Source organism: Paroedura picta, chromosome 12 (assembly GCF_049243985.1).
Source record: "Paroedura picta isolate Pp20150507F chromosome 12, Ppicta_v3.0, whole genome shotgun sequence".
NCBI classification, from domain to species: domain Eukaryota; kingdom Metazoa; phylum Chordata; class Lepidosauria; order Squamata; family Gekkonidae; genus Paroedura; species Paroedura picta.
In genome coordinates, this window is record NC_135380.1 from 32,858,779 (window position 1) to 32,867,504 (window position 8,726).

At 45.9% G+C, this 8,726-nt stretch overlaps 1 long non-coding RNA gene across 1 annotated transcript; it reads right to left on the reverse strand.

The window, feature by feature from the left end:
• Positions 1-389: 389 nt before the first annotated feature.
• On the reverse strand, positions 390-8,512 carry LOC143821361 (uncharacterized). Its single transcript, XR_013225782.1, has 3 exons — positions 8,381-8,512; positions 6,842-6,905; positions 390-599 (listed from the first exon to the last, which is right to left on the reverse strand). It is a non-coding gene; the product is annotated as an uncharacterized LOC143821361 (long non-coding RNA).
• Positions 8,513-8,726: the final 214 nt, after the last annotated feature.

Genomic DNA, 8,726 nt, shown 5'->3' on the forward strand with positions numbered 1-8,726 from the left:
GCCTTCGGTTTCAACATTTCCTCGCCATTCTTTCTGTGGTGCAAATTCAAGCAATCTGACTTTCCAGGAATCTTAAATGTTTCTGTAAGGCATCAACATCCCCACCTTGTGGCAGAAGAACAATATGCATTTTGGAATCCTTTTTGCCTGTTCCATTGGTGTTAAAAATGACTTGGAGATCCCCAGTGGATTTACTAGAAGTTTCTCAATAAGATTATAGTAACGGACTAATTTCCTTGCCACACGGCACGCTAATTTTTTCCATGCAATATGTTCTCATAGGAGATGTATTTTTTTTATTATAACAAGCCAAACTTTTATTATGAAGCATGCAAGCTTCTGGGTTATACTGATTCACTTCTCAATATTATTCTCCAGCATTCGTTCCTTAACGTTTGTTCACTGAAACTAGACAATGCATAATATATTCTGCATCAATATCATCTTAGCAGAGTGATAGAAGCACTAATGGTCTAACATCTGATTCTGACATGAATATGATCCTTCTGAAAACATCTCATTCGGTTTACGGTTGACCCTCCAGTGATCTTGGAGTTTCTCCCTTTGATATTCCAGACTTCTTGTGACTTCTGAGAGATCTGATAAAGATATAAAGATACACCATTATTCCAATTTATGCATTAAATGGCTCTGCTTATATTGAGGTCCCGCCTTCCTTTGCTAGCCTGAATTCCATCTTCTCGGTGACTGTCACATGGAGACACACAGGTGTTGCTCTTTTCCCATGGTATTATTTTTCCCTATGTTGTAGTAGACTATTTTTTTGTTTGTTTCGCCCCTGATCCTTGCTCCCACTCATGATTTGTTTCTTTCTTTCTTTTCTGGCATCTTTAAGCCATTGTTATGCTGCTGATACATTACACGCAATCCATAGGTCATGGTCACAAAAGCTACCCTACTGTGAAGGGCACAGAAAGTTCAACAGTCAGCTTGGCAAGGTCAAACGAAGCAGTCATGTTCCCACATGATGCCTACAAGCTCTGGGTTGAGAAATGACTGGCGATTTTGTGGGTGGAGCCAGGAGTGGGTGGTATTTGGGGCAGGGAGGGACTTCATTGGATGATGATGATGATGATGATGATGATGATGATTTCGATTTATTTCCCACCACTCCCTAAGCGGTTCACAATGGCGGGTCACAATGTCTTAAAACCCCATTAAAACTCCCATTAGAAGACTTAAAATCCATCACAACATTGGGGGGGAACATTCCCTTCCTACCCCCTATTACTAAGGGGGGTGGGGAAGGAGGTCCAGCGATGTTCACTTCAAAAGCCCGAGGGGCATTAGATGTTCCTCTGAAGCAGCCATTATCTCTGGGGAAACTGATGTTTTTATTCTGGAGATGAGCTATAATTCCTGGGGATCCCCAGGTCCAAACTGGGGATTGGCATCTCTACCTTCAGGCATCAGCAAAGTTGGCAAGTAGGAAGTAGCAAAACCACCAAGAAGGTCACAATCTTTGTGATGTCCCACCAGACCTGTTGAGGTGTCTTACATCCTGGGCCCAATGGTTTATTTACGGTGTTCGTTTTCACTATTTGATAGCAGAATTGCATTCCATTATGAATGTTTCAGCTGCTATTAGGACTCTCTAGGCCAGTGGTTCTCAACCAGGGGGTCGGGACCCTTTGGGGGTCGAATGACCCTTTCACAGGGTCGCGGCATGACAAGCAGCTTGGCCAAGAGGGCGTCATCTACACAACAACCTTGCAGAGTAGATCAAGATAGAGCATTCATCTGGCTGGAGCAGCAGAAAAGAGCGAGATTGGAATGGTGGGACAAGAGGCAGAACTGAGCTGAGAAACCCTCAGAAACAATCTTCAGGCTTCAAGAAACTCCAGAAGTGGATCAATCATGCAGAATATGCTTGGGAAGCATAGCTGTGGACACGCCCACCTGGGGCCCCTCCCCTTCCCACACCCTCCAGGCCCATCATTGGCCATTTTGGGAGGGGGGCAGATCAACATGAGCTAGGGTTGAGTGCTCTGGCGTGCTTCAACTGCTTCAGCGAGCATTGATGCCTGAGGCGGCCCGCGCTGTGGCAGGGAGGGGGGGCAGTGGCAGCATGCTAGCCAGCACTGTCCCTCCCCTCCACGCTGCGGTGCTGGCCACCTCGGGCGTCCGTGCTTGACGAAGCAGCCGAAGCGCACCAGAGCAAACCCATGAACATCTATGGTCACATCACCCGAAAAAAGTTTAGCAAATTTTAAAAATATATTAAACTCCCATCCATGTGGGAAACCCTTCCTAGGGCCATCAAGAAACCCCAGGGTTTCATGAAACCCTGGTTGAGAAAGCCTGCTCTAACCATTACACCACACTGCCTCTCATACAGGTGCCCGTATATAGGTGACAGGTTTCCCCCCTTAATTTCAACAAGAACGTTGTCTGTCTGAGAAACTCTGAAGGCAACTGAGGCCGGGGTAAGCAAAAAGAGGTACGTGGCATTCCTGCGTTGAGAGCGAATTGCAATTCAGAGGACCCGCGGAACATGAGCGGAAAGAGAAGCGGAAAGAGAACAATGGGAAACCTTGATTGGAAGACTTTGCTGAAAAGAGGTCCATTGATCCAAAGGCGGCTTTGTTTTTCTGGCTCAGTTGTTCGCGGTCTCTCCCTCCCGCTCTCTGAAACACCCATCCAAGGAGAATGACACTGTGCGGGAGAAACGGGGCGCTTTCCCCCCACCCGAAATGTTTTCTTCTAAGGCGGCAAATGTCAACATGAAGATTCTACCCCAAATTAATCGGGAAGCTTAGTTGCAAAGAACACCCTCCGGAATCCGTCTGATGAATACCGCCCGTGCACAACCCCCTATTCAAGGAACAGTGAGGGGAAGCACGCACCACCCCCCGGCCTTTTTTTTCCTTGGCAAAGATAATTGCCTCTTGTCAGGTATGATGGCACCGGAAAAATATGTATTAATCTCAGCGGCATGATACCTTGAGAGCAGCCGTTGTGTGAACCTTTGCGGAAAAGGCTGGCTTTCGACAGATGCTCCGGGAAGTCTCGGCAAACAACAGCCTCTTGCCAAGGGCCTGACTGGCTGGCTTCAGCGTGGCCATCACTGGAGGACGGCAACAGCCCGGGACAGCTTGCAGGGGAGCGTGTGTTTGCAGATGAACAAAGAAGTGAACCACAAAGCCCTTTGTTAGAGAATCCGAACCACATGGAGGCAACCGGGAATGGAGGCGGGTCAGGAGGACGCAATGCGTTGTCACTGAATCAGCTGCAGACGTACCGGTTGCTCTCCTTGGTGATTTTTTCTATCTCTCTTGGTTTCTCTTATGCCTTTTATACATAACCGGTGCACAAGGGATGTTGAAAAATGTGTCCACTTGAAGAAGAAGAAGAAGAAGAAGAAGAAGAAGAAGAAGAAGAAGAAGAAGAAGAAGAAGAAGAAGAAGAAGAAGAAGAAGAAGAGTCGGTTCTTATATGCCAATTTTCTCTACCCGAAGGAGACTCAAAGCGGCTTACAGTCACCTTCCCTTCCTCTCCCCACAACAGATACCCTGTGGGGTGGGTGAGGCTGAGAGAGTCCTGATACCACTACTCGGTCAGAACAGCTTTATCAGTGCTGTGGCGAGGCCAAGTTCACCCAGCTGGCTGCATGTGGGGGAGTGCAGATTCGAACCTGGCATGCCAGATTAGAAACCCTGGCTCAGAAAGCTTGCCATAGAGTCTGCCCTCCAAAGCTGACGCTTTCTCCAGGGGAACTGATTTTGGTTGTCTGGAGATTGCTTGTGATAGAGGAAGATTTCCAAATGCCACCTGGATACTGGCAAACCTCGTTGTTATATCGGAGATAGCCCAGCTATGGGTCCATCCACACGGACTTGTAGGATCTCAAGCCAAGAAAGCTCTTTTCCAATATCTGTGTAGCTGAGATCCTCACCAGCTTCCAACCTGCTGACCTTTTCAATTGGAGATGTCAGAGACTGAATGTAGGATCTTAAACAGACAAAACAGAAGGTCAGTGAGCCACAACACTGCACGTGAGCAGCAGACGTTGCTGTTTCCCTCTGGAGCAAATCTGAGAATTCTCAAGGAAAACATCATTGGGGTCGGGTATGATAAGATCAAAGGGCAGAGGAAGTCCTAGTAATTTGGTATATTTATAGTAGTGAAGCTCACCCATCTGCCAGTTTGGCTCACCTCCTGTTCACCATTCCTGAACAGAAAGCTGGTCTTTCATCTGTTCCAGAGCGTAGCCAAGTTAGTCTATTGTATGATCTCTTAAAGACTAACTACATTTATTCCAGCTCATATGTTCAGCTGTTTGCCAAGCCATTCACAGTTGTTTGGCAGGCTGCTTCCACATGCTCTTTCAGCATAAGGAACTGAACGTTTCCTACACCCTTCCAGTGCTGCCCATCACCAGTCACTTGGGCCTGCAAGGGAAAAATGATAGGAGAATCTGGGTTGAATCAGTGCCATGACATTACCAATTCCAATGCAACCTGGAAATTACATCATGACATCTAGCATTTTCCCAACCATAGAGTTTGGGTGCAAATTCTAGAGTGTTGCCCTTGCTGCAATGATATCTCTTCCGGGTTACATCAGATGTGACATCATCATAACCTTAATTTATGTGAGATTAATCACTTTCCCCGAAATAAAATCTGATTTTAATATAATTCGAATGGGTGACAGGCCCTGTCAATCAGAGCTTCATATTTTTACTCTTCCAGAATTGGAACTTAAATTGGAATTAGACTCCTAAAGATGAAGGAAAACTTTCTGAATGGAACGGTAGGATCCAGGCCGAAGAGCATAATCCAAACATCATCAAACCTCCTGAATCAATCAGCATTGCTTTTAATGAAAGCTGCAGTTTTAAGGAAGGAGTTGTGACAATTCTTAAAGGAGACAGAATTCCATAGGTGACCTTACCTTCCTTTGCATATTGTCCTGGTACAGTCAAACAGCAGTGCCCTAATTAGTCAGTGGAGTGAATTAACATGGTTATTGTGTATAATTAATGGTTCTGCTACTGCAGTTCAGTGTTTTCACCAATCAAGTAGACTAATTTTGCTCAAAAGTTACTGTGAATAAATGCATTTTGGGGTAGAGGTCTGACTTGAGTAAAAAAATTAAAAAAATTTTCTCTCTGGGCAGAGAACAGGCAGTGAGGAGGAAGTCTGTTCAATGGCTTTCCAGCCCCGCCTCAGCTACCTCTTGAGAAATGCTAATAGGTCCAGCTAGAAACAATAAGATAGACCAGTCTCCTCCCCCTCTCCAAATAGGGAAGAGGCATGAAGTGAACATTCTGCAACATTGCCATTCTGCCTGGCCTCCTGCCCTTACTAAGCCTCTGAGCAAATTGCCATCTCCACATAAAAACGATGTATACAACTGCAGGACTACCTCTCTTCATTAAATTCTGCCGTTCCAGTTTAATTTAAGCATATGTTAATGTTAGTAAATGTTGCTTGATGGTGTGAAATGTATTTAAGGAAAAAGTAATTGACTAACAATTATGAACTGTTTATTATGAAGAAAAAGTTGAAGTATTATCAAATCAATATTTTGCTATTCACAATCATTTCTAAATAATCTTGCTGTTAACTGATCTCTTTGCAGCTGAAACACCTGACCTCAATTAAAGTTTTCATGTTTTTTTTTATCATCCCAATAACTTTTTGTTTCTGGTTATTAACCAACTTGTTATGTTTTAAAACACATAGGTTGATCCTGTGAATTATGAACAGAAGGAGATAATAAATTGGATTGCTCCCACTTCTTCCTTACCTTTCCTTCCACCTGTGCTCTCGAGAGTCAGAGGAGCCTCAGGAAAAAGTGGGGTCCATTATTGGGGAGAGGGATGTGCCTCCTTCCCTTCCTGCACAGACTCATTCAGAAACAAGGCCAGGGGAGGGTTCGGTTGATTCATTTCTTACGGCTGCCCAGTGTTCCAAGTCCCACAATGTTTTCAGAGAGTTGCCTTGCAAGTTCTGGGTTGAGAAATAATGGAGAACTTGGAGGGTGAAGCCTGGGGAGGACAAGCTTTGAGAAGGGAGGGGCCTCAGTAGAGTAAATCTCACACCCTCTAAAACAGCCATTATCTCCAGGGGGACTGATCTTGGTTGTCTGGAAGTCAATTGCACTAGTGGGAGGTCTCCAGGTATCAACTGGAGGTTGGCACCCTGACTTACAGAGTAACTTGGGGGGGAGCAGTTTGTAGCTAGAGAAGGCTTCGAGGGGAAAGGACCATGGTTCATTCTGTGATGCCGTCCATTTGCGATTCATAGGCACCAACCAAACAGTGCAAGCACAGAAACGAAATGAACTATTTTTGCATTATTTTGATAATGCTAAATATATGAACATAATCTTTTAGAAACATTTGATTTTTTAAAAAGTTGCACGTGTAACAATCATCCTTGAGGTTCCTTCAAGGCTCCAGTCTGGTTGGCCACCAGGACGGGCACCCCTTTCCCCTCCATCCTAGCTGCATTCCTGATACATCCCATATGGGGCAGCTGAAGGGATGGAATGAGCAGATGATGAAATGTCAGTTTGGAATGGCCAACCCCAAGAGTGCCCCTCCTGAAATACACTTGGCTGGAAATTGGAGACCCGAGTGGCACGAGAAGCCCCAAGGTGAGTGGGCCTGGCCTTCCTTGCACCCCCCGTGCCGAGGGGTTGATTGGGCTACTACGGAACGGTGCTCCCAAGTCCTGCCGCGTCCCTGGCGACATCTCTGAATGACAGCCAACAACCAGCTCTCTGTACAGAAGAGGTAAAGCGGGGCTTTGACAAACACTCACTGGAAAATAATAAAGTGGCAAACTAATTTTGCATCGGACACACTTACCGGAGCATAAAGAGCCTCTGAAAAGGAGACATCTTGTGCCATCTATCTTCCTTAAACACCCAAGCTGTGACAAAGTGGAAAGCAAAATTATGATGAATGATGGGACAGATTTCCGTCGGTACCTGGGCGCTTTAACCTGGCGGAATGGGCGCTAATGAAAAACAGAACTTCTACCGGCGGGGGGAAAGGGGGGAAGCAGAAGAAGAGGCGATCTTCTTGGGAAACACACACACACGCACACACGCACAAGTCTTTATTATAAATCGGCGCTTCGTTTTCATCAAAAGTGCATAATGAAGGCGCATCTTGTGACATAAATTAAAACCGGCAAGTGATGGGTCAGCATTGCGCCACGTTGGGCGAAGACAAATGGCCGCCGATCCCTTGACAGGGGCTGTATCTCATTTACAATTTTTTTTTCCCGAGCGCATTTTCCGATTGCGAGGGGAACATGGCGAGGTTTTGTTCGTCAACAGCGTCGGCGTCATTTATTTTACTGCCTCATTTGAATATGATGAATACAGCAGGCCTTTATTTGTTCACAACAACCAAATAATTGTAGATCTACCAGTTTTGCGGCAATTAATCACGGGACTTTCCCCCCTCCTCCCCACACCCTTCTCCACCAACAATACGCTATAAACATGACATTGAACAATAAAAAACATTAACCTTTGCTTTGCAACCACAGAAGGAAAAAAATATAGTTAAGAGCCAGGATCTACTTGGCTTGTTTAAACCTTGCGGAGCTACTGGTCTATATCCTCACCTTATTTACAGAGGTGGCAACCCAGTTTTTGTATGATTGCTTCACTTCCAGTTCTGCCCTACCCTTTCCCCAAGGACTGAGGGGGTGCATCTGTGTGATGTTATATCATTTCAAAACAAGACATGTATAATAGATTGAAGTGGAACCTAGCTATGCAAAGAATGCTGCTTCCATGATGCTGGCAAAGATGATGAAGAAGAAGAGTTGGTCCTTATATGCCGCTTTTCTCTACCCAAAGGAGTCTCAAAGCGGCTTACAGTTGCTTTCCCTTCCCTCTCCCCACAACAGACACCCTGTGAGGTAGGTGGGGCTGAGAGAACCCTGATATACGCTCGGTCATAATAGCTTTATCAGCGCCATGGCAAGCCCAAGGTCAGCCAGCTGGCTGCATGTGGGGGAGTGCAGAATCAAACCCTAGATTATAAGTCCGTACTCCTAACCACAACACCAAACTGACTCTCTGTATGCAGAAGATCCCAGGTTCAATTCCCAGAAATAGCATCTCTGCAGGAGGCCTTGGGGAAAACTGATGGCTTGCAAAGTTGTAGCCAGTCAGAGGAGATAATATTTGGCTAGATGGCCTTATAAAGGCAGTGGTAATAATGGCGTAGGGCTGTGGCTCAGAGGTGGAACAGCTGTTTTGCAAGCAGATGTTCCCTGGTTCAATCCCCAGTATCTCCAGTCCAAGAAAGGATCAGGTAGTAGGTGAAAGGAAAGACCTCACTTGAGACCCTGGAGAGCTGCTGCCAGCCAGAGTAGACAAGACTGACCTTCATAGACCAATGGTCTCTCTCAGTAGAAGACAGCTTCAGGTGTTCATGGGAGCTCCTGGAAGGCCTGTCAGCCCATGGAATGACTGGGTCTTCTCATGTTTCCTCCCTCCCTCAACACGACTGCCACCATCACTGATGTAGGCAGTGTCCTCTCCTCCTCACCATCCAATAGTCAGAGGACAAACCCCTGTTCTTGTTCCTAAGCAACCAATGATGCTTCATGTGCCCAGGTAGGTGAGTGCAAAGCATGTTGCTGAAGCCACAAACCATGGTCCTGCGTAGCTTTGGCTTTATGGTGTGCAGGTTCTGCTAAGATGATAATAATAATCAGCTCATCATGTGA